Below are 25275 nucleotides of genomic sequence, written 5' to 3'. Positions count from 1 at the left end.
GTAATTTAATGTTGGATAATATCAGGGGGAAAATGACCATACCCCATTTCCCCATGTTACCTTTTTCTACAGTGAATTACATCTAACAAGAAATGAAGATTAAGAGAAATGGTTTACAAATATGGATGGCAAATGCCCTGTTTGGCTTTTTGTGACTAACATGAAGACCAGGTTGCTAATGAGCCTCAGAGCATTTTCCAGCTTATAAATAATGGGTTAGATCTGATCTGTATACAAGGATATTTTGATCTTGGCAGATCTCTGTACCGTATAAAAGCTGCAGTCACTTCCAGGTCTTTTTGTTAAGGAAATGAACAAAAATAATAGAGAGAAAGGAAACATAACTGTGTGGGCATGTGGGGGTGGGGAGAAAAATACAACATTAGAATCATCCAGAAGGTCTGTTTGAGGGTAGCAACTTGTAACTGTTCAGACTATGCAGGGGCGCATAGGGCACATGACTTTCTTCAAAAACTGAACACAGATTCATTCCACCAAAGACAGGGAAATTGACACAACTAGCAATGAAACTGGATGCAGATCCCTACTGCATGTAGCACATCCTACTGTTGCTGACTTGCCGCAGTCTGTGAACCAAATGGGGATAAACCATTTGGGAAGGGTCCACATTAAGAATGAATTTCTTTCTTAGGTCCATGCAGACAGAATTTCTCTAGCAGATGGATAATCGCTGCCTCATCCAGCAAAGAGGAGATTGTGAGGCAGGGTCAGTGCAATGGTGCCCCCTCTGGCCAAGCATAGCACAGCCCCTGGGCTCACCTAGTTTAGTGGAGCTGAGAGTTTAATCCTGGTGCCTAGGTGCCCAAAATGCCTTTCTTCAATTCCAAGTCCATTGGGGGTTAGTAGGGGAACCCAGCCCCACCCACTCCACTGAGTTCCAGCTCAGGGCCCTCAAGTTAGATAAGCAAAATCAAGGTTCTTTGACTCTGACAGTGCCCTGAGCATCTTCTTACCTTCCCTATGGTCTCTGCAGGCTCACCTGCCTGTTGGTCAGATCATCCCCTCCTGGGCTGTTGTTTCTGGGCAGCTCTTCAGTAGTTCTCTGGTAGGTGCTCCAGTCTCTAACCTGCTCAATCCTCTGGTACCTGCCCCCACTGCTTCCCAGCCCTTTTATCCTTCCAGCTGCTGGGAGGCTTCCAATCAGCAGCAGCCAGCAGTACCTGTATTAACTCTTTGGTTGCTGGGCCACCATGGGGTACATACACCCCATGTCAGAGATCCATCCAGTTTTGCGACAAAATGCTACACAATATGAACAGCAGTCTTTGCCTTTTCAGCAGGCTTTGACATATACATATAAAAAACTAGCATTACTGTATTAATCTGATCTATACATGTAGAGATGCATTGCATGTGCTGAATAGCAGGTGTACTCTATCTGCCTAGCTAGAGAAAAATGGCAGACACATTTCAGCATAAAAATGGAGCATACAAATTTTGACCTGGACTTACATAGCTGTGCTGGGGATATAGGGGAGAGTAAGAGCCTCCTCCCATTTCCTCTGCCCCAGCTCAGGGGAATGGGTGAAGGAGGGCAGGAAGCAAATGGAGCCATGATTCTCTTCTCCTCACCATGCACATGACAACACAGCTGAGCTGGTGTGGGTGCTGTTTGTAATCTATTATTGGTAATTAAGGTTCCAAATAATGGGAGCTGGGGGAAATAAGGAAGAAATTGGGATTCTCTGAAGCCCAGTTCCTTCCCATGGCTCCTCCTTGCACAGCTATATGCAGCCCCTTGCACAAGGCTGTGTCTGAAGGTACAATCTAGCTTTTAGTGGGATGTGATTACCAAGATTATAGACAGTGCAGTCTCGTTCTCATGTTTGAATCTTCCTGCTGTACAGTATAGCAGAGTTATATGCCACTGAGCTACAGATGAATTTTTTTCCTATCCTGCATCTATTCATAGCTGCAATATGCATTGCCAAAGTTTTGGGAGGAATCAGTGAATGCCAAGTAATCCATCTTGAATAACCATCTGCACAGTAGGAAGGAAAAGAAAAGAGCTGACTGCCTAAGGGGTGAACTTCACCCTGAAAAAAGCCAGCCTTTTTTAATCTTGCCTTTATCCATCCATATATAATCTAAATCTCTGGCCAGTCTATTCCAGTCTAGATAGGTAGAGAGACTATTTGTATCCCACTGGTTTACAGGTCTTGATCAATTTGCCAGCAAATTTAAATAAATAAAAATACAGGCCTAATTTTGAATGTTTCAAACACCTAATTTCACCCCTTTAGAGAATATGTGTGAAGTGTTTTTTTTTTTTTTAAACAGCATGCCTTTCAGGACTGTATAAAGCAATCTTTCATTGCAACAAATGTCATTATCAAGTGTAACGCTTCTGCCAGGTGGTATCGGCAGCAACAAGGCTGCGTTCAATATTTGGGGGTTCCTCTTAACAATACAAACCAAAAGTGCCTCAAGTACCCACCCAATAATCTGGGAAAATTAATCACCACTCCTGGGTGCCTTTAAGGCAATACTGCCCCACTCACAAGCACTGAATCTGTGTATAACACACACACAAAAAAAGTCTATTAAGAGTGAATGGGAACCCAGCATTAATTTGGGAAACCACCACAATTGTGATTCAAAAGCATGTAATCATAAGCAAACACCCACTTCACAGTACATTGGGCAGTGTCCTTTGCCTCAGTTTCTCACCTGGCAATGTGAAAGTCTGACGAATAAACGTCCCTTTCACACCACGCCCCTTTCTATGCACTGCACCCTATGCACATGTGGTCATCCTTGGTGCATGAAGAGCCAGAAGTCTATTTGCATGGGTTCACCTCTGTCCCTTGAAGGGGTGAGGGGCAAGAAATGATTCTGCTGCTGCCCTCTGCAACTGGCTCAATGCTGCTGCTATCTCTGCTGCTCCCTGCCACATACTGTCACCTCTGCCTCTGTTATCTCTTCAACTGCTCAGCTTTGCCATGTCTGTGTTGCAGCATTCTGAGGTTCTACCACTTGACTCAGTTCTTAGTGATTTCACTGGGTAATTGGGAACCTCACTGCTAGTGCAGTCTCTGTGTTGTCTTTCACTGCCACACTGTCCCCACACAAGCTATAAGGCGTAGCCCCCTAGCTTGGTCATCAGCATTTTTAGCTCCAGTAATTACCAAACAGAAACAAAGACTCTCAATCGAGTCCAATCAGCTGTGTCCTTAAACACTGCAGAGGGGAGATCAACTGCTGTCTAGGACTTTTTAAGCGGAATCCACGTCATGTAGGAAAACCTGTCCCAATCCCCACTCTCTTTCAGTGGGATTTGGCATCCCTACCCTCTACTTAGCAAATGAGGTTCAGATGAGAGATTCCCTCAATCAGAGCATGCTAAGTACAGTTCTGCTGCCATTTACTCATACAATAAGAGTAACAACATTTCGTTACCCCAAATTCAAATACTCAGGTCCATCACTCATGGAAAATTATACTAGGAGTAGCTTGTGGAAAATAAATTCAGAAATGAGTGTAGATTGTCTCTCAGTAATTGAGGATTTAGGGTGGGTTGTCCCTGAATAAATACAGTCCATTAGAAAAGGATTTCAGCTACTTTCCCATCTTCCCTTCTTATTGGCATGGTAGCTCATTTCTCCTGGTATTCCCAATGTCTGGTGATATGTTCTAAATAAGTGTCCTTTGACCACCTGATGGTGTCCGACACCAAAGTAAATTATAATCCAACACCAGCCAAAATTGATCACTTTGGCAAAGCAGTTGTCTGTTGAACACCTAGGCAGAGTAGGTGGGTCTAGGCAATTACAGTCTGCTCCAGCAGTCTTTCCCCCCCGTTTGTCACTAGATGTCAGGGGAAAGCTCAGACAGGTCCTGCTGTATTTTTACTCCAATTTTGTATTTAGTAATTAAAAACTGGGAAGGCCTCTTTTGTTAATCCAGTTAGGGCAGCTCAGCGTAATGAGACATGGTGAGGTTGTAACTCTCATTCAGAGCTCAAGTGATTTCTGTTATTCACTGAGTAGTTGTTAGTCACTCATTGGCACATGACCGTCTTTTTCTACTTGTCTATCTTCCTTCCTATTTCTAATGCATCAATCACTGGTGTTTACAGTGCGTGAAAACAGTAGGGATATTCTGGCCTGCATCTGGACTGGACTTGGGTTAAAGTAGACATGAAAGCAGTGAGACCATTGGAAAAAAAATGAGTATGGGAAACAAGTGAAAATATATGTTGTGAAAGCTTATTTGGTTTCCAGGTCTGCTGTACATAAAACACTTTAAACTATGGATTGCAACCTATTAGAAAGTGTAGGTGCTATCAGACACTCTCTAATTACAGATACTGGCTTGCGACATTGGATAGAATTCCCTGATTAGAAAGTGCATGGCTAGAAAGAGGCTCTTTGTGGGGGTTTTATATTGTATTTTTATTACTTGCAAATTACTGTTAAAAGCATTTTCTTCCTGCAACTCAACTTCATTCAAAAAATTCAATATTTTCCATTGAAGTAGATTAAACTGCACATAGTCTTAAAAAGCAAAGCTTGAGTAGTTTCCAAAGAGTCATGTAGCTAAGGCTGCATGATGATAATAATAGTCATTTGTAAAAGTAAATATGATAAAATGAACAGCTGCTGGCAGGAAGGAGCACTACAGACTTCCTACCAACTAACTTGGCTCATCTGGGACTTTGGCATAATTCAAGTATTGAATATCTGAGTGCTGTTAATTGATCAGAAAGTAAAGCTAATCACTGCCTTTCTTGCTCCCTGACAGATATACTTTAATAAATTATTACTTGCAACTCACATGATGCATCTGATTATTGACTTCAGATACATTATGTAGAAAGATTGAAATGAGCTGTCATTAGGTACCATTAGTATTTTGCTGTTTTTTTTTTTTTTTTTTTTTAAGGTCTTCCCCAGAACCGTGACTCTCTGACAAACTCCAATCGATGGGTAAGTAGTATTTAGAAAGCTGCCAGGATGCGTTTCCTAATAATACATTTAAGTGTGAACTTTTTGCAGAAGATTTTTCATGTACTAATCACATTTAGTTGACTTAGGGAACTGTCACAGGCTGGACCTGGTCCTTTCAGAAGGAGCAAGGCCAGTGCACCTGTGATTCATCAACTGGGTTTAAAGGGGGCACCAGGGGCTAGAGGGAGAGACCTAATGAGCCAGAGCTGTATCTGAGAGAGTCAGGAAAGGGCAGGAGAGAGTTGCTAGAGACCAGGAGGCAGTAGGAGGACCCTGAAGGAATCTGTAGGAGGTTCCTGGGAAGTGGTTGAAGGCAGGACAGCAACAAGTGGGGGTTTGCTGGTCTAACTCCTGAAGCCAGAGGGCAAGGGCAGAAGAGAGCAGAAGGCGGGAAAGCAGCAGAGAGAGGAGCATGCTGGCTCCAAACTGGAGAGCTGGAGCCAGGGAAACAGAGAGAGAGCCAGGAGGAGCCAGGGATGCTCCCCAGGGGAGGAGATCTCCCAGCTGAGAGGCAGTGGAGGTTCCCAGTGGAAAGAGCAGGGTTGCACTCTGGCTGTCCTGGCAGAGGGACAGAAAAGGACTGACAAAGTGTCGGGGGGGAGTAGCAGATACCAGAATGTTGTATATGTTTCACTGACTGACTAGATGATTTTAAGGACTATATACACAGTGCTGATAAATAGACTATGTCTGGAACTTTTGTTGGGGATTATTTGAATTATGTTTTGAATCAGCTCCAAGGAGGGGTGTTATTGAGGCAAGAGAGTTTGATATGGTGTTACTGGACTAGGGAAACTGAGGTAGACATGCCTGGTGTGTTGTGGCCTACCACTGGAGGGTGCGCCAGCCAGGGCCACCGTACAATAAGGACCCATAAAGATATTCACACAGATTAGTTGATAATAAACATTTTAAATATTTCTTTAAATCAGCCATAGCTGTAAGCAATGATGCTGGATTGCTTGTGAAAGGTGTCCGACTAAAAGCCAGGGAGATGGGAATTCTCTATTTATCTGACAAACAGACAAAGAGAGTAAAAGCTTTTCCACACTCAGGGCTAGCGTAGGTGGTGGGGACAGGCAGTGATGCTGCCCTGGACTTGGGCTTATCAGTGGACTTGGGAAGTGGCAGCACAATCTTCCCTTACTCAGGTGCCAAGTATCCTGGTAGTCCCAGATTCACTGCACAGAGGGGAGCACGGGACATAAGTCAGTTCCAGCTCATCCAGAGGAACTGGAGGAGGACGTGTTGCTAGATGGCTAGAGTTCATGCTGATTGCTCTTGAGAGGCTGAGGGGATGAGTTATGTGGCCTTGGACGAGAGACTAGGCGCTAATAGAGGAAGGCGTGAGAAGGAGGAGGAGCTGGTCATGAAAGAAGGAATGAAAAAAGGGGACAAGGAGAGAGGGGAATGAACAGTCAGACTTAGCCCTGGTCTACGCTTGGGAGTGGGGGGAAAGCTGGTTACACAACTTCAGCTATGTGAATAACGTAGCTGAAGTCGATGTACTTAGATCGACTTACCATGGTGTCTTCACTGCAGTGAGTCGACTGCTGCTGCTTCCCTGTCAACTCTGCTTGCACCTCTCATGGCGCTGGAGTACAGGAGAGTCGATGGGAGAGAACACAGGGGTCAATTTATCATGTCTAGACTAGATGCAATAAATCGAGCCCCGCTGGATCGATCTCTGCCCACTGATCTGGCGGATAGTGTAGACACACCCTTAGACAAGGGGAACTAGAGGAGTTAATTGCAGAGTGTGAGATAAGAGTCAGATATAGAAGAAAAAAACGTGGAAGGGAGAGAGAGGAAAAAACAAAAATGAGGGATGGTACAAAGCAGCATATAAGTTTATTTTATAGAAAGTTTGCTGACAAAATTAGTTATCCAATCAAGGAGCAGAAAAATCTATGATGAGGTTTATATGATCATGGTGAAAAATTAATAGCAAATAACCAAGATGAAGAATGCACAGGCTGAAATCTGTTTTGAAAATACATTCTTAAAAAAAAAAAATCTTTTCTCTTTTCATGAATAATTTACAAGCAGGAACCAGGCTAACTTCCTTAGACCATGTCTATACTACAGACTTATGTTAACTCAACTACCACAGTTAGTAAATTTCTTGTGCATGTGCATACATGGCTTTTTGTGTCACCAGGAGTGAGTGTATCAATATAGCGTGCACCATGGGTAGGTATCCTATGGTGCAACTCACCACTGTCCTGAATACTGTCTTTTGGGAAGTGTTGGCAATGCATGATGGGACCAAAACAAGTCACTGAGGGGTGATTGGGAGCATGGGGTCAACTTCTCATAATGTTACCTGTATCCCATAATTTTCATGCCTTTTTTTTCAAATCTGCATGGCCTTCCTCGCTGTCTGCCATCTCTGACAGCAGCCTGTGCCGCTTCCCACAGCTCCCATTGGCTGGGAACAGCAAACTGCAGCCAGTTGAAGCTGCGGAGGGCCATACCTGCGGACGGTCAATGTAAAAAAAAAAAAAAAAAAAAAAAATCTCGCAGCCCACCAGCGGATTACCCTGATGGACTGCAAGCCGAAGGTTCAGAAAGCTATGAGCAGGGACTTTCTTTCCCGACTGGCAGATTACCACTGGGAATGTCAAAATACCAATAGTGATCTTGCCTACCCCTTACTCCCCTGGCTGATGAAGCTGTACACTGGCTGCTTCAACAGCACCAAGGAAAGATTCACCTACCAACTCAGCAGGTGCACATGCACAATAAGAGCTGAATGTGCTTTCGGTCCTTTGAAGTGTTGCCAATGTTGTTTACTCACAAGATTGGACCTCAGTGAGAAAAATATCCCAATGGATATAGCTGCCTGCTATGTCCTGCATAACATCTGTGGAGCAAAGGGGGAAATGTTTCCGCTGGGGTGGAGAGCTGTCGGATTAATTTGAACAGCCAGATACAAGAGCTATTAGAAGAGCTCAACATGGAGGTTATTGCTCAGAGAGGCTTCGAAAGACCATTTTAACACTGAGCCAGAGTAATGTGCATTGTCACAGTGTGCTATACCTGGCCCTGCTCTTATGGCCTGATAGGAATCGTGTGGTGATTGCTGTACATGTGGGAATACAACATTGGCAATGCACACATTAATTTAGTTTAGAGTGAACCGATGAGTTGTGTGACACTGCAGTAACAGGTAATTAATTGCTTTCTGAACTGCTGAGCACTTGACCGTATATGTTGTGAATGAATAAAGATGAATTATTTTCCAAATAGAATTTTATTCTGTAAAAAAAATCAGTGTAAAATGTGCAATTTAAAAATATATACATTAAACATTTAATAAACAAATTAAGAGAACAGAGCTTATTAAGGGGAAAGAATATTCATGTCCATTTCACTACACATACACTGACATGTGAAAGCCATGGTTGGTGTAAACCACAGAGTCACAATCTTTCATGTCCCCTGGATGGGAAGTGATAGGGATACTGCAGAGACCCCTGATGCCAGCTGGAATGTTGAGGTGGGATATAGGGAGATCCTGATAAGGAGTTCTCAATGGGCTGCAGAAGGAGGAGAGCTGAGGATTGTTGAACCTGCAGGTCCAGAGTCTTTGCTGCCTGAGAAGCCCCATTATGTCCAGGTACATCTCCCTCTCCTTTTCCTGCTAAGACTCCGGGGCGTTTCTCCTCTCCACTCTTTCCTTCTCCAGGCTGTTTGCAGTGTTCATCTTCCAGGCCCTGTGCTCATGGTCTGATGCAGCACTGGCTTGCAGGATCTCACTGAACATGTCATCCCGAGTCCTTTTCTTGCTCCTCCTTATCTGACTCAGGCATTCCCCAGCTATGGAGGGGGAGACCCTGAGGACCACAATGGCAGCAGCTGAAGATAAAACACCCAGTTTCACTACAAAAAGTGAAACTTAAGATGCTGAACTTGCTCCGTTCTCCCCTAAAGATTTAAGCACTACATTCTCACTTCTGCTTAGGATTGCTTGTGCACAGCACCAGTAACAGCACCCGCTATGGTGAGTATTGGGAAAATGAGGAGGGAATTGCTTGGTTGCACAATTCTAGTAGCATAGCGCAATGACACTGAATACTGGCACTGTTTTCCACAGGTAGTGGTGATTTTAGCTGATATCACACTCCTGAGGGTAACTAAGGCAGAGAGAGCATAGTTGCTGCTAGCATCCTGAAGTTGCCTTGGCCTGTGTACTGCAATGATGTCTGCTGAAGTTATCGCTGAGTGGCGTGGGGAAGTGTCCTACCATAGAAGAAAAAATAAGGCAGCCCTCCCTAGAAACCTTCGGTAGAGGATTGCAGAATACCTCCATGAAAGTTTCATTGATATCTCTCATGAGGATTCAAGGGACATCTCTGTGTACACAAACTGCTCTGCATGCCTCTCCCTGTTATACCAATAGAATAAAAACCAGCAGGATCTTATTAAGAGGGATAAGGCAAAGATGCCACATTTATTGTAAATATAATGATAAAGCAAAAGATAAAAGTAAACAATGCTGTTTTGACTACTTATTCCTTATACACACACACACACACACAATCATTCATTTAAGTTTTGTATAGGTGTTATAGTTGCTCATGCCAAGTTACTGGCCAGGTATCTTGGTCATGAGGATGGAGCCGAGTCTGTGTCAGGTGCACCTGATGCTCCTGGAGGTTGGCAGCAGAACCAGAGACTCAAAATCCTCAGTCTTGAGAGTCCATTCTTATAGGAATTAATTCCTATGTTAGTCTATGGGAGCTGTTTCATTCTGCTGTTGCTGACTCAATCAGCAGATGGCACATTCCTGGGCACATTCCTGGTGGCTCCAAACTGTCCAAAGTTTGTGTTTCTCATCCTTCCAGGTGATGGGGTGGATCCCAGTTTACCCTCCGTGGGTTCTGGTGGTCCACTTTACACATTCTTCGGCCAATGGATACTCCCTTTCTAGGCTGGCACCTCCCTAACCATTCATGTACATCAAGCATTCATCAACACACATTCCATATCTTAACCATATTTTAATTTACTGTCTCCACCACTTTCGGGGTGTGTGCTAATTCATTTGAGACTCCTGGCCCTTTAGTCACAGAGGGTGGGGGTCTAGGAGCTGTTGCTGTTTCACTTCATTGTAAGACACTTAAGGGCTTATAGTGTTTGTTTACATTGTATCAATTACTTCAAGAACAAAGTCAATTAACTTGTTTATAAGTTTTACATAGTAATAAAGTATCTTTCACAGGATAGATACAATCAATGATTTCTACAGACAGTAGCTTACAAGTTTTAACAGAAGACCCAAGAGATTTTTGTACTTGGTGAAACTATTGGATTTTAAAGTGTGGGGGACAAATTATTGGGGGGTCATTGTCACTTGGGGGAAATCACTGTTAGTACCTTCTTTAATATACCTACATCCCCACCCACCTCGCTTAATTCTAGAGAGGAATGAAAATCCTTGTAAGTGAAAATGTATCTATGGACTTACTCAAGGTTCCTTCCCTTGCATTGGGCTCACTCATGTTCAACTGGCAGGACTGGATGGACTGTGGTGGAGTCAAAAACAGTTCCTGGCTCACGTAGAACTCCCATCTGCCACACTCTGCCTCTTCTTCCACCTCCTCCTGGGTGTTCAAGGCAGCGACCCGGGAGTTGGGCTCCATGGAGGTGGTGTGTAGTGGGATCTCCCCCAAGCATAGCATACAGCTCTTTGTAAAAGAAGCAGGTCTGTAGCTTGGCACTGGATTGATTGTTGGCCTCCCTGTCAGCCACAGCTCCTTGTCTTTCATACAGCACTGCTCCTGGTTCCTGTCAGACCTCTTCTTCTTCTGCATCCCCTGAGCAATCTGCTCATAGATGTCAACATTCTATAGCTGGTTTGGAGCAGTGTCTGCACAGCCTCTTCTCCCCACAAACCTAGGAGATCCAATATCGCCTGTCTACTCCAGGCGAGAGCGAATCTGGAGCATGCTGCTGACATGGTTAGCTGGGCAATTGCACTCAACAATGGAGAGCTGCTAGGTGTGCTCATCAAACTGGACAATCAGGAAAAGGAATTCCAAAAATTTGTGGGGGTTTAAGGGACTGGGGGGCTTCCAGTCTGCATGACCCCTTGTCAGTGGAGTTCATAATGGTGAACAGAGTGATCAGTGTGGGGCATTCTAGGACAGCTGCTGGAGGACAGCTAGGGTCGAGATAACTAATACAGTGCCTACTCTTGCTCTGTGTCAATCTAAGTACATGAACTGTGGCTCTGTGCTGCTTGGGGAGGTATTACTACATTGGTGTAATGGAGCACTTGCATGAATGGAAGTAAAATTTAAATGTAGACATATGCACAACTAGATTGATGTAAATTGCCTTGCATTGACCTAACTTTGTAGTGTAGACCAGGCCTTAGGTAACTTATTAAACATGAATAGTATGCTTAACAATATTGATAACCTTGAGGTGAAAGGCTCCATTTACCATGATTAGTCCTCTAAATTTTGAATTTATTTTAAAATAATGGAATAAGGAGTCTTTTGTCATTAGTATGAACAGTCTATTCCAGGTCTTAAGCTTAAGCAATTCCCACATTTCCTGTATGCCAAATAGTAAATATGTTTTTGCTGTAAAATGTGGTGTTCATCAGGCATTGTAATTACTACTGTAGCATTTATTGGTGTAACTATATTGCAAATGTCATTATTTCAGACAGAAAGGGTGCTTACAAGTAAGGAGGAGAGCATTTGAACTGGTTTATTGTATCACAACATCTACCCTAAAGCAGAGCATCCACCTTTCTGCAGTCCTCCAGGCAAAAGATTGTATAGGAAAAATCAGGAATCCCTCAGAGCTCTGAAACACAGAGTGCACACTGGTCACAAAACAGACTCCCTTTGCTGTCTAAAAGTATAACTAACAATGATAGAGTTGAGAGACCCATTATGATTCCCAGAGTGTGAACCATTAAGATTCCCAGAGTGGGGAAGTGAATGAAAATCTTATAGTGATTCTCAGCCAAAAGTTCATTTTATTTCAGGAGCTATTGTACATGTACCATCTTTGAAATGCTTAATCCTGCAGATATCTACTTGTGGTGGCTTCACTCCATGACCCACTATCAAAGAGCAGTTCTTATTATAAAGAAGTACTAGATTACTGAATCTTGTAGCCAATTTAAAGTGGAAGAGGACATTTCTCACCTTGAAACTATGCTGGGGGAATTCTTGGCCTGCCTCTTGCTCTCTCACTCATTTACACCAGTATAATGCCATTGACTTCAGAGGAGTTAGTCCTGATTTACACCAGTGCAGAAAGAAGCCTCTTATCTCTAATAAGATGGTCAGCCTGCATCCTTTGTATACAATTTTATCACGTAGTTAGGAAATGAACAACTTGAATGATAACACAATCTGTGTAAAGGGGTGCCTTTTAGAAAGTCTCTAAGTCCTTTTACTGTACACCGAGGAAAGCAAAAAATAGGAAGGGAAGAAGAACTTTAATTCAGTATTGTATTGCCAAAATAACACCTAACTTCAACAATCCACAGAACCTGTTATCAGCAAATACATATTGGTACTAATGACAAAATTAGTACTAACAAACAAAATATCTGCACAGCACATTCTTGTTTCATATTGTAAGCTGCCTCAGGAATGCTACCACATGAAAAGAAATCCATTTAATGAATATCATGAGCACAGCACCCCAACAGGTAAGCTCCCACCTGTCTCTAGAAGAAAAAACCCTGTCTGCCCCATAGTCTCAGCCCTTTCCTCCTAGTGCAGCAATCAGTAAAGTAAGCTACACCTGTGAGTAATGAGAAATTACTCTGATGAAGGTGCTATTTAAGTGTAATATATTATTTAGTACTACAGCACATAACTTTAAACAGTTAAGCACACAGGATTGAGAACATGTTGCACCTGTTAATGGACTGACCCAGGTATGAAAATCTATTTCTAAAATATAGAAGTTTCACAGTATTGCCATCAGTGCTCAGTCTTGCTCCCAAATTGCAAGACTACTATTGACTTTAGTGGGAACTCAGTCAGGTGCTAGTCAGTTCCAATCTGTATCTTGGCATCACTGTTGCCTAGGTTACTTGAACCCACTTTACTACACCACCTTGGAGTAGGAAGAATAATGGGTTAGAGAAATTAACTTGAACTTTCAGGATACCTCAGTGAAATGAGTTTTGGTGACCTCAGTGTTTCCTGGCAGTGGATTTCCTAGCCAACCCACCTTCTAAAAATAAATCCTTACCCTACAAAATGAAGGAAAAAAACAGCCCCATGTCAATCAAATAGACATTCTCCCCAAATCTGCTCTTTTTGGAAAGCAAGTAATAGTTCTTAATCAAGTTTAAGGCAAAAGTTTGGCTTCTGTGTGTGACATATTTTAATTACATCATGTACAAATAAAGGTATTTCTAAAATGTAAATATAAGGTAAAAAAAAATCACATTAAGTCACATACCAATTTCCATATACAGTAAAGTGTTAGATGCATTCCAGCACTAAGATGGCTTCACGTGAGCTGTATATTATTTTTCAAATAATACTGAAATCCCAAGGTGAATAACTATATGATTGCAACATTTGCTCGTCATCTAATTTAGCCATTACAGCAGGTTGCTTTCTCCTCCATATTTTCTCTTGTTATTGTATTCCCCAAACATATCTTACTGGATGTACACACAGCTCGTGTAACATCGCAACGTATTTTCATATTATATATTTCATTAAAGCATCGCTGCACTGACCCACTTCTGGAAATATATGCCATAATTATTACTAAACCAAGATCTGAATGAACTTTGCATACTAGGATTGAGTCAATTAATTCATCTTCATTGATGCTATAATAGATTTGCAAATGTCAATTTTTCTTTTATTTCTACATAACATAATGGGACTATTTGCAATGAATGGGCTGGTTTGCAAACCCCTTGCTCAGAGTAGTCAGAGAGCAGGCAGAGGGACTACTTGTGTGAGTAAGCTTACCAATGTGAGAAAGGATTCACAGTCTGGCGCACTATTAATAAAAGATTATCCCAGCCTTAATAATAATAATAATAATAATATGATTATTAACATATATCCACCAAAGTACAAAATCTGTTCACTTGCTTTTTACTCTAATGATTGATGGAAATGAAAAAGCTATGATATTGTACTCACCCCAGGACAGCTGGTGGGTAGAATTTTACAAAGCTGCATTTGTGCCTTCACATGAATATGTTCCGGGTTGCCATTTAGATTCATGACATCTTTGTCAGAGTACAAATTGGAGAGGAAAACACCAAGATAACTGTTTAGATTATGATTTTAAAATCATACCAAGTGACAGGAGAGATGCGAATGACTGCTATGAGATGCCAGGTATTAAATAAAAAAATTAAACAGGAAAAAAAATGTAAAAACATCAAATACACCAGAATAAATTAATGTCATGCATAGTGTTATCTGCCAACTCTATTGTGCACCTTGGCTTAAAGATGAAATAGATTCAGATAATATGATAACAGGTGACCAAATTGTTTAAAGTCAGTCATTTATTTCCAGGCAGAACAGTTTTTAAATCTGCCAAGGTTTCAGATTAATGGGATGGGACTATGAAACATCCTCCCTGATCCCATCCCTTTCAGCTGACCTGCTGTTTTGTCCCATTCTGTGTTCTTGCCAAGAAATGCTGATTCATTAAAAGTAGGGACAGGAGACACAACTGCAGTGATGGGGACCTTTAACAGGTACTAAAGCGTCCCTTCTGAACAGACTCAGGAGGAGGGAGAAGGATAATTGTCACTAGTGAAATGATCCCTTGCTCCTGATGCAGGTGGAAAGTTATTTCCCCATAAACCTGAAATACAGGGTTTAGCCCAAGTATAATCAAAGCATCACAGTTTCTAAATTACTTTTGCTGAAATGTGTTAGAACGATGCCAGCTAAAGCAAAGGTTGTGTCAGTGTGTGTGTGTGTGTGTGTGTGCGTGCAGAAAATCTTGAATATTATATTAGAGATTGCCTAAGAAAATGGTCACTTGATACAGAATTAAAGTAAATGAAAAGGGGAGAGACTTGAAGAATTTTGGATCCATTACACTAGAGTAAAGTTTTGTATCTAAATAATTTGACTAAAGTATAGCACACCTGATGTAGAAGTAGAGGGTTAGTCTTAAGTTTCAATCATACCAAGATAGGAATGTGTGCAGTAGTGTGTTCCAAATCCAAAGGACAAACACTACAGGGTGTAGCTTGTCTACGTTGGAGACAGCTGTCTCGAGGACCAGTCTGAGACTATGATGCAAACTCCCACAGGAGCTGAGGGCCATCACAAACCTCACTACCTTAGGCTTCAAGTGAAAGGCACATTTCTTCGACCTAACCTTCTTGAACACAAACAGAGAGCAGCATATACATTTTAAATAAATCCAAACAAAGCACTCTACTGCACACAGTTCTTTCTACACTGAGCCCCACTGACTTCAATGGGGCTGTGTGTGTGGGGGTGCTGGCTGTTTTGCTAAGGATATGTCTCATGTTCAATAAAGGGTCACATGCTAATAAAATCCTTGTTTACTATTACAACACTACAGTTAAGTGTGGACCAGGGTTGTGTTACATTATTGTAACAATTACTATTAATAATTTTGCAACCTTGTGATAAAAAGCAGGGGGACAGTTACAGCATTAAAAATTAAAAAAAATTATGACCTACTCTCTACCATTTCCTTTATTCTCTTTAGCCGTATAAATTTTTTTATAGGGAAACCTTTTATTTGGCAGTCCTTTTAGATGTTATTGAAGATAACTAACTCTTTTGTTAGGGGAAAAAGAGGAAAAATTAGTTTAGATGGTTTTGAGCTGTTGCAATCCAGTTCTGTTTCCTTTAAGACAAAGCAAGGCATACAAAAGGGGGGGGGGGGAGGGGAAGAGAATAGCAAAGATAGAAAATTTAGCTTATTTCTTTGGTGCCAACTTTCTCTTGCAACCTTGTTGGCAGAGAGACACCAGCACTGGACTGTTTAAGGCATTGCTTTTAGGCTGCTCTTTTTGGGCAAAAGCACTGTTGCAAACGGTGGAATGGTCTTGGTGGTTAAGACCGACACTGAGGGTATGTTTATGTAGCAAAGAAAAAACCCTGGCACGGAATCTCAGAGCCTGGGTCAACTGACTTGGGCTCACAGGGCTTGGGCTGCGGGACTCAAAACAGTATGGTCACTCAGGCTGGACTCTCAGACCCTACCCCCTCAATTTTCAGAGCCTGGGTTCCGGTCCGAGCAGGAACATGAACACGAACACGGCTATTTTTAGCCTCTAGCCCAAACCCCACAAGCCTAAGTCAACTGACCTGGGCTCTGAGACTTGGGGCTGCAGGTCTTTTAGTGCAGTGTAGACATGTGCATATTAGGCAGAAGGCAAAAGAAAGAAGAGAAATAAGGTGGGGAAGGAAAGTGACAAAGTAGAGAGGGAGCAATAGCAAGAACTTAAGACTTGAATTCCAGGTGTTGTTCAAGATTTAGCTGAAGCCGATGGAGGTGGTGATGGCATCTGTTTCCCTCTTCCTGGCCTAATGTGGTCAGGGTGCCTTTCAGGATCAGGACAAAGAAGGCCAACAGTGCCATGATGGATCCCAGAGTCCCATTGGGGTGGCAGCCATGATTGGAAGTGTCATTCCTTTCTGTCCATCTGCTCCACTGCTCCCATTTAGTCAATGTGCAAGGATGGCTATCAGCGTCATCCCATTAACATATCAAAACACATTTTAGTGATTTCATCTATAACCATTAACTCCCAGTTCTAGAATCTTTCCGCTTGTTGTCATGCCAACTTGAGACTTTACCAGGGGCCTTGAAGGCCTCTGAACACAAGTTTTTTTTTTTTTTTTTTTTTTTTAAAAACTTAACTGATGTAGTTTGTACCAGCTTTTGTGACTTTAACAATTTTACATAACAGACTGAGTTGAATTTATGACCTTGGACAATTAAGAGAACAGGCTTTTGCACAACATATCTATGCAAAACATTCAAGATCTAGACTTTATTTATACTATATCTGAAGGATTTTCTCACTTCTATTTTTCTTAGTGATTTTTGTAGGGCAGTTAAAAATTCAGGCACACAGCCAAAATAAGATTATGAGCAAGTCATTAAATAATGTAAATAAATACATATAAGCAAGCCAGTAATGCCATCAAGACATACACATAACCAAACCAAGCAACTGTGAAATGTTTGTGATGGGTTGGACTCCTCTTCTGGGGTGCCACCTGATGTGCTGGAGTCCCACTGAGCTGGCCTGTCCCACCATTGGTTTGCCCTTACTCTGTGCTGCTGTGACAGGCTCTCAAGCCCCCTTCCATCACAGACACAGGTAGGGACACACCCAGTTGTAGAATCACATTGCAGACTATCAGCTCTGTGTGGGAGGACTCAGCTCAGCACTTTGGAGTATAAACCCAAAATTATATTGGCTTGCACTGTATAGAGATTTGTACAGCATAAGCTCATGAAATTCACCCCCTCTCTCAATGTGGCTCTCCCAATGTGGAGGAAGATATGCACGGCTTTTTGCCCCTGCCCCCCCCCCCATCATGGACTGCACAAACTGGGTTTTGGAATAGACAAAAAACAAACCAAGTTTATTAACTACAAAAGGAAATTAAGTGATTATAAGGTATAGCAAACAGATCAAAGCAGATTACTGAGCAAATAAAACAAAACATGCAAACTAAGCTTAATACACTAAGGAATACCGGCTACAAATAATACTCTCACACTAAATGGTGTTTCAAGCAGGTTGCAGAGTTTCTTGAAGGTAAACTGCACTGCTTGCAGCTTAAATCTCCAGGTATCCCCTTCACAGGCTGACCTTTCTTGCCTGGGCTCAGCCCCTGCCTCCCCCAGCTTAGTTCCTTTGTTTCTTCAGGAGTTTTCAGCAGTCTCTCTTCTTGGGTAGGGAGGCAGTGGGGAAGAGCCAAGATTAAGGTTGGGGAGCAAGTTAAATAGGATTGGCATATGGTGGGAACCCTTTGTTTCCCCATCCTGTGGAAAAATACCAGTATTTTAAGATGGTATCCTGTACCAGGGGTCATGATCACATGACCCTGCAGTGTCCAAGTTTCCCAGGAAACTTCTCAGAAAGGAGGGAGATTAGTATCTTCAAAATCATATTGTCTTTCCTAATAGCCCATCCACACTGTTTGCATATTGTCTGGTGGGTGTTCCCCAGGTGAAAACCCAGTTATAATTATTACATAGACAATATTTCTCACTTCAGATACAGAAATGATACATGCATACAAATTGGATAATCACATTCAGTAAATCATAATCTTTCCAATGACACCTCACATGACCCATCTTGCATACCTTAGTTATGCCATATTCACATCATAACAATATTTCTATGAAGAATATGGAACTAATGTCACAATGTTGTTCTTGCGACTTTCATCCTCCCTTTCTTCCTGCCATGGTCAGCTATTCTCACCCGTGGAATCATGGGTAAGGGTGCTATTCAGTTCCACTGAAGTAAATGAAAATACTCCCATTGGGCTCAATAGGAACGGAATTCAATCTTAAAAACCTATATCAGTAGCTCATCTGGGATGGGAGCATGCCTTATATTTGTATGTGTCTAGCACACTCTAGTATTTATACATCACCTAATTATTACAATAATTTAGGTATGATACTCCGTGCAGATATGGTCATAGCTGATTATTTAATATCTTACTGAAGAATTTAAGCATGTGCAAACATGCATCTTTCATCTAATTAAATGAGAGGCTGAGATCTCTGTGTTTGGTTTGGGCATGTGGAAGGTGAGTTCTGAGTGCAGTAGTGAATCCGAGTGCAGAAATTTGCATGCCGTACAGTTACTGAAGCCAATTTACACTTGGTAATCTGTCAGTCCAGGAATCTGCATATTGTATTCTCACTGAAAGTTACTATACACTGCTCAGTCAGCAAGGCCTCAATCCTGTAAAGACTTATGCACAGATTTAACTTCAAGGGCCAGACAGTCCAACTGAGTTCAACAGGATTACTCAATGTTTCAAATTAAATCCACAAATAAGTCTTCGCAGGATAAGGGCCTTAAGGTGCAGCATCCATATATTCTGGCTGGCTCAGACAACTCTGATGGTTCTCAAGGTAACCAGGATTATGAGTCACATTGTTACCCCTCTGCCTCCAGCATGAGGGAGATTTGCTCATGCTTGACTGGGTGTCAGATCCTTGACACAACCAGCTTGATAGCCATTCAAACAAACAATCCCCTCTGGGCTAAGAGAGCCCTTACTTTGCTTTGCAGGTTAACAATAAGTACACCCCAGTCCCCAAGCTGTTTTGAAAGATTGCCCTGTAGTGTCCAGCTCTTATCCAGTGAGCTCTCAAAGAAATACCAGGTCTGTTGTCCCCAAGGGAAAAAATGTACATACCAGCTTGTATAATTCAACTCAGGCTCAGCACCTTGCTTAATATCACAGCACTGAGATATTTATAGTGAAAACAAGAATAAGTTTATTACCAAAAATTCAAGACATAGCGAGTAAGGATAATGGAAACAAAAGGTTTACATATGAAACAAAGCATAAACATGCTTTCTAGAGACTAAACTTAGCCTTAACCTAGTTAAGGTAACTTCTCACCTAAGAAGTCTTCCACAGCTTTTCCAACCAAGGATGGTTGTGATCCCATTATGAATGTAAGTGCTCTGTCCATTTCCTTCCTAGCTACAGGTTTGGGGAGGTCTTGTTTGCCTTCTATTTATATCCCCAAAGTTGACTGTACTCAGACAATATAATCCCCCATCACTTGTTTTTCCTATGTGCTCTTCCCTGTTGACTTCACATCTCTGTTGACTTCTGTAAGTAAACGTATATCCCCTGTGTTAAATTAAGCAGTGTAAGCTACATCTCAGAGACAGGTGAATAAACATTTCCTGTCTGACAGAAAGCCTGTTTGTCAACTCCACCTTGATGCTGACTTTAAAAATATATTCAGTATACATAACTCCTTAAATAGTATCTGTACATACATTTCATATTAATGACCAGTGAGACCACAGCTTTAATTTGAGAGCTCACATGACATTCTTTGGCAAACCCTCAATGTACATACAAGAATCAGGACATTCCTGTAACCCTCTTGCCAGTTGGCATTAATGTGTTTTTGGGTCACACACTCCACGGTAGAAAGAATAATGGAGAGTGTGTATTGATAAATGTTTTCATTTAATATGTTTCTTTCACATGTCCTAAAATGATTATCTTAGATTAGAGGGGAAATGAGAGTTTGCCTGCAATAGGGAGGAGTGGGAATATACTCCAGACAATCATTCTGCTTTAGTCATGTATCTAGAAATAATTAGGTCATAGATCATATTCTGGCAACAAAAATGTTATTTCTATACATCTGAAGCTACTAAGCCACCAGAGAAAGAAGAGTGATATAGGTGTATTGAAAATCCTAGGAATATTATTCTTTCATATAAAATGTGCAAGTCAATTTCTTGTCTTTATATGAATTTAAGAATTACTATAAGCATGCAAAAGATACTATTCTTAGGTGAAATAGTAGTTTTAAGCAATTAAGCAGTTTATTACTTACAAATAGAATTAAACATTTTCATGTAATTATATCATGATACATTCTGTTTAATGAAGTAGAAGAACTTTGATACAATATACTGCCAGAATTGGAGACTCCAAAGTACATTAAAAATTCAAATAAAAGAAGATTTTTTACAAACTTAGGAAAATGAGTTACAAATATTCTAACATCTAATACTAACATTGGCTACTGGTAGAATTTCTGATACCTCAGCACATGGACAAATTGAGTATGGACTCTCTGGGTTTGGGCACAGTGTACCTGAGACCGGGAATGGAAAACAGTAACACATGCAACATGGTAGATAATATAGGAAAATGATTCTTTTGATATTAAAGGTTCTGTGATAAAGAATCAACACATACAATTCAAAGCGCTTTCCAGGATGCTTAATTTCTACCCCCAATTATTTTTATTGAATAATGATAGATATAAGACCCTGTAACATGTAGAAATGAATCTCATAATTAAAAAAAGAATAAGTATGATCAAGTAGTTCATAAGAAATAAGGCTTCTTGAGATTTAAAGATATGGAGAGCATTCTATACACATAAGAGATCCTGGAAGTGCTGAGAGGAAACAGTGTGACACAACTAATGAAGATATAGGGATGCTTCACACTTGAAATACATTCTGTAATTGGAAACTGAAATTTTTGCTTTGTTGGTCTCTTTACCCAGGAGGCTTCCCAAACTTACCATGGAAGTCTGCAAAATGAAACAGAAAAAGTAGTGAGAACTGAGAAGCTCTCCGTCTCTAAAGACTTTACTGTGGAAGAGAGTCAAGTGTTTGGTATAGTGATGTTTATAAGAGGGGAAGTTTGCAATGGATGTTAGTGGAGTTAGATTAGGCAGCCCACTGATACCAAACAGAGAGGAAGCACTATAGCAATCCAGAAAAACACCTTGTAAAGTGTGACCACCTGTGACCTGCTAATACTGCTGAGTGTAATCTGATGGCCTCAACTAGTTCTTCACCTGGAGAAGGGGAGGTAACTTCATGATGAATCCATGGAGCCCAATAAAAGACGCAGTTGCTCAAGCAGATGTGTGTGTGCATTTGTCATCCAGAGTTTCAATCTAATCAATGCATTTCTTGTTAACTCCCCATCATCCATAAGACACAAAGCTCGGACTCTCATTCTGCTTTGTCAAAAACTTTGAGCCAAGCAAGGGAACCAAAACAGGAGCTGAGTGATTTTAACCCAGCCAATTATGTCTATAAGTCTATGGATGTTGTCAGTTTGACCTCTTAAATAAATCCCTTCTCTTGGGCACACATAAATCCAGGTTATGGGGGTTCTAATCTATTAGCCACATGCAGAGGATTTGTTGGTTGTTTTGTGTTGCCTATAGAGTGTTTTGCTCTTTTGCTGACATGATGCCAATCACTGCTTTCAGTTTTTCAGTGTCTATTTTCTCTATAGTATCACTCATTGTCTAGTACAACACTAGCAAAATGTATGTTTGTGCATGTTTCTTTAACTATACTTATCACTAGGTAAGAGGGTATAGTGCACTTGGGGAGTTGTGGGAAAAAGGAGACAGGGGGAGTAGAAAGATATTATACCAATGTAACTGTATATGACTATGATTGTGTGCAGTGTATCTTGCTCACAAACAGCTGAATAAAAATACTTTCTAAGACATTCAGCTAACTTCACTGATAGTGCAAGGGGAAGAAGGATAGAGTAAGCTGTATGTGGTGCTGATCCTGTACTACTGATATCAATGGAATTTTGCCATTGCTTTCAATGGTAGCAGGATCAGGGCTTAAACTTACCATTACCACAGAGAACTTTCAAGGTACTCACTGAAATTTCATAGTCTACACTTCCACTACAGTTAATTATGAAAATCAGAGAGGCTAGGGAGAGGAAAATCCACTTTAGCCCATACAATCCATCACCCCACCTATGCAGTTTTTCCCCAACAGTATGTTCTTTAGTGCTTTGATCAGTGTGGTTTCAAGTAGCTCTGAGAATGTCTTCAAAGACTTTTCCATATTCTAATACATCTTCCTTTAAGAGTTTTGGGGGTTTTTTTGTTTTGTTTTTTAAACTGCTAACTTCTAGCCCACTATTCTTATGTGGCCGCTAACCAGGGCAGCTCCAGGCACCAGCCCAGCAAGCAGGTGCTTGGGGCAACCAAGGGGAAGGGGTGGCATGTCGGGCTGTTCAGCAGCAATTTGGCGGCGGATCCCTCTTGGAGGGAAGCACCTGCCGCTGAATTCCCACCGAAGAAGAAAGTGGCGCGGTGGAGCTGCCGCCGGAGTGCCGCTTTTCCACCCCACCCCCTCCGCCGCTTGGTGCGGCAAAAACCCTGGAGCCGGTCCTGCCGTTAACCCTTCAGCCACTCGAACAGGGGCAGCTTGTAAGCCTAGGCAAGCGAGGCACAGCTTAACCAAGAATTCCCCAAAGTTACAAAATACATTTTGCATGTTTTTATTGAATAAATATATATAGATGTAGTTGTGATTTAAGTGTCACAACTCACTGTCTCTGCTAGTGAAACACAACACAAAAAAGTTCAAAGAATGTAGTGCTGTGTGAAGGTCAAATCTTGTTATACCTAGTAGTGTCTCACCACACTCCCTTATTACTATGCCAATTTGCCATGCCCGTGAGTCCCTTTGTAAGGGTATTGTTGGGGTAACCACGGCTTAGTGAGGTCATGACAGGATGGTAGCTGTTAAAAGCTTCAGGGGGAGGTGATGGGGCCTATGCTCTGTTCTTCCCTGGCCCTTTTCCCCACAGGGCAAGCCCCATGCTTGTGTGTGAGGAGCCAATGATAGCATCTCCAGTTCCCAGGTGCATCTGCTGCTTCTTCACTATAAATAAGGTAAGCTTTTAATAGCTATTAAGTTATACATTGGACAGGGCCAGGGGTGGAAATAACTATTGTGTTATTTGTGCCTCACCTCTCAGAAAAGTTACCAGCTGCCACTGTACTCAGAACAATTCTTCTCCCTTCTGGACATCTACAGCTTCCAATTAGCTTGTGGGGTTGGGTGTAACACAAGACCAGGAGGAGCAAATAGGTTTAAAAAAAAAAAAAAAAAAAAAAAAAAAAAAAAAAGATAGATGTCTGAGGAAGGAACACAAGGTTCAACACCATCTCCCTCTCAGAACCTTTTTTGGTCTTCAGCCACTGCAGAAACTCTGCTAGAAAAGATTAGTCTGAGATGAAAATACTATGCAATTTGAACAGACGGGCATCTTGTATATAGCAATAAGAACTTTAGACTTGACTCTTTGAACACTGGACTGTGAAACTAGGCTATTGTTAAGGCTTATGCTGAAAAATAGTACTACAAAATGGGTTATTTAACACTGTTACAACAGCAGCAATAATAGCAAAAAGAAAACAAGATATTAAATCTGTGTCTAGAAATAATTAAGAATCGAATCAGACCTCATAATTTTGGGGTTATTGGACTACCCCAGAGAAGGAGAGAAGAGACCTGTTTGGATTTATGACATGATGGGTCCCCAGTGCTTTATACAAATAGACATAGAAGAATGTTCCTGTAATTGTTGAGAAATGTTGTGGAATTGTGATGAGGAAATGCTGTGACAGTGGGAACCACAATCAAACAATAATAATAAAAAAATATTAAAGGCCTGTGACACTGAGGAGACTGGATTGCCTGATCCACTGTGAAGAAATAAAAATGTCATTTTAAGAGATATTATGACAATATTTTAGACAAGTGATAGGTTAAAAGAAGGGAGCTACCCTGATTGGAAAGATCCTTTGCAGAGCAGGTTGGAGGAGAGTTCCAGTACTCAACCAGGTGAAATTCCATAGCCAGCTTTATGAGAAATCTGACCCTTTCTCTGGGACAAAAAGAGGAAAAAAGGTGAACGTTGCTACAATGGAAAATTCATGTGGAAGTTAGCTCTTCTTTTGGAGATCATTCAGTGTCCGGCTTCACAGGAAGCTTTGTAAGTGCTGGAAGTTTGATGGTTGTTTCTTACCACCAGGTAAATCATATTCTCTTTCTGGAGCATATGCATTTATGCATCCCTGGACCTCAATTTGCACATGCAAAATTACAGATTTACTTCACAGCACTGCACAACACTGTGAAAGCACCACATGTCTCCTTCCAGAACTTCCAAATCACAGGGATAACTGGAGATAGCTAATTTGGAAAAATATTTGAAATGGTGTGAAAGCTGAAGTGGAATGCTGCTCAGTTAGAAAAAAGAACAGTCATGATGTGAGGCATCTGTTTTGCTTCTCTTATTGACCTTGGTAACATGTGAGGTTATGCTGCTTTGGATTTGTAATAGTTGTACGCAAATTACAAAATCAATTAGGAAATAGTTTAAATGCTAACTAAGGGGCAGACTATGCAGTGAGACACAGTATGTGCAGTGCCACAATATTTGCTTTGCTTTATTGATTTCTTTGTCTGTTTATTGTGTGTTATTGGCTGTACCTGGAGTGCATTAGTGAGATATAGGAAATGAAGTAACTGAAATCACAGTATGCTACTCAAACAATGTCTCACACTGTTATAAAACAAACAAACATCAAATTGTTTCATTACTTTCATCTTTCTGTAATGGAGTTATCTGTTTTTATGTCATTCTTGAAAAAGCAATGAAGCAACATTATTAAGGCAATAACAATAAAAAAAGTTATAAATAAAAAATATTAGACCTTGGTTTAAGTCAGTAGGATTACTGATATGCTGGGGGGGGGGGGG

General features: G+C 41.3%; 2 long non-coding RNA genes across 2 annotated transcripts in view; one reads left to right on the top strand and one right to left on the bottom strand.

The window, feature by feature from the left end:
* Positions 1-25275, top strand: part of LOC128833650 (uncharacterized) — a 105827-nt gene that overhangs the window by 45401 nt on the left and 35151 nt on the right. Inside the window, exon 2 of the long non-coding RNA XR_008444310.1 lies at positions 4906-4949. This is a non-coding gene — a long non-coding RNA (uncharacterized LOC128833650). The remainder of the gene's footprint in view (positions 1-4905; positions 4950-25275) is intronic.
* LOC128833648 (uncharacterized) overlaps positions 20645-25275 on the bottom strand; it is a 35758-nt gene continuing 31127 nt past the window's right edge. Inside the window, exon 3 of the long non-coding RNA XR_008444309.1 lies at positions 20645-21266. This is a non-coding gene — a long non-coding RNA (uncharacterized LOC128833648). The remainder of the gene's footprint in view (positions 21267-25275) is intronic.

This window comes from Malaclemys terrapin, chromosome 3, assembly GCF_027887155.1.
Source record: "Malaclemys terrapin pileata isolate rMalTer1 chromosome 3, rMalTer1.hap1, whole genome shotgun sequence".
NCBI lineage: Eukaryota > Metazoa > Chordata > Testudines > Emydidae > Malaclemys > Malaclemys terrapin.
Note: the sequence above shows the minus strand (reverse complement) of the source record. Positions and strands in the feature narration are given on the sequence as shown.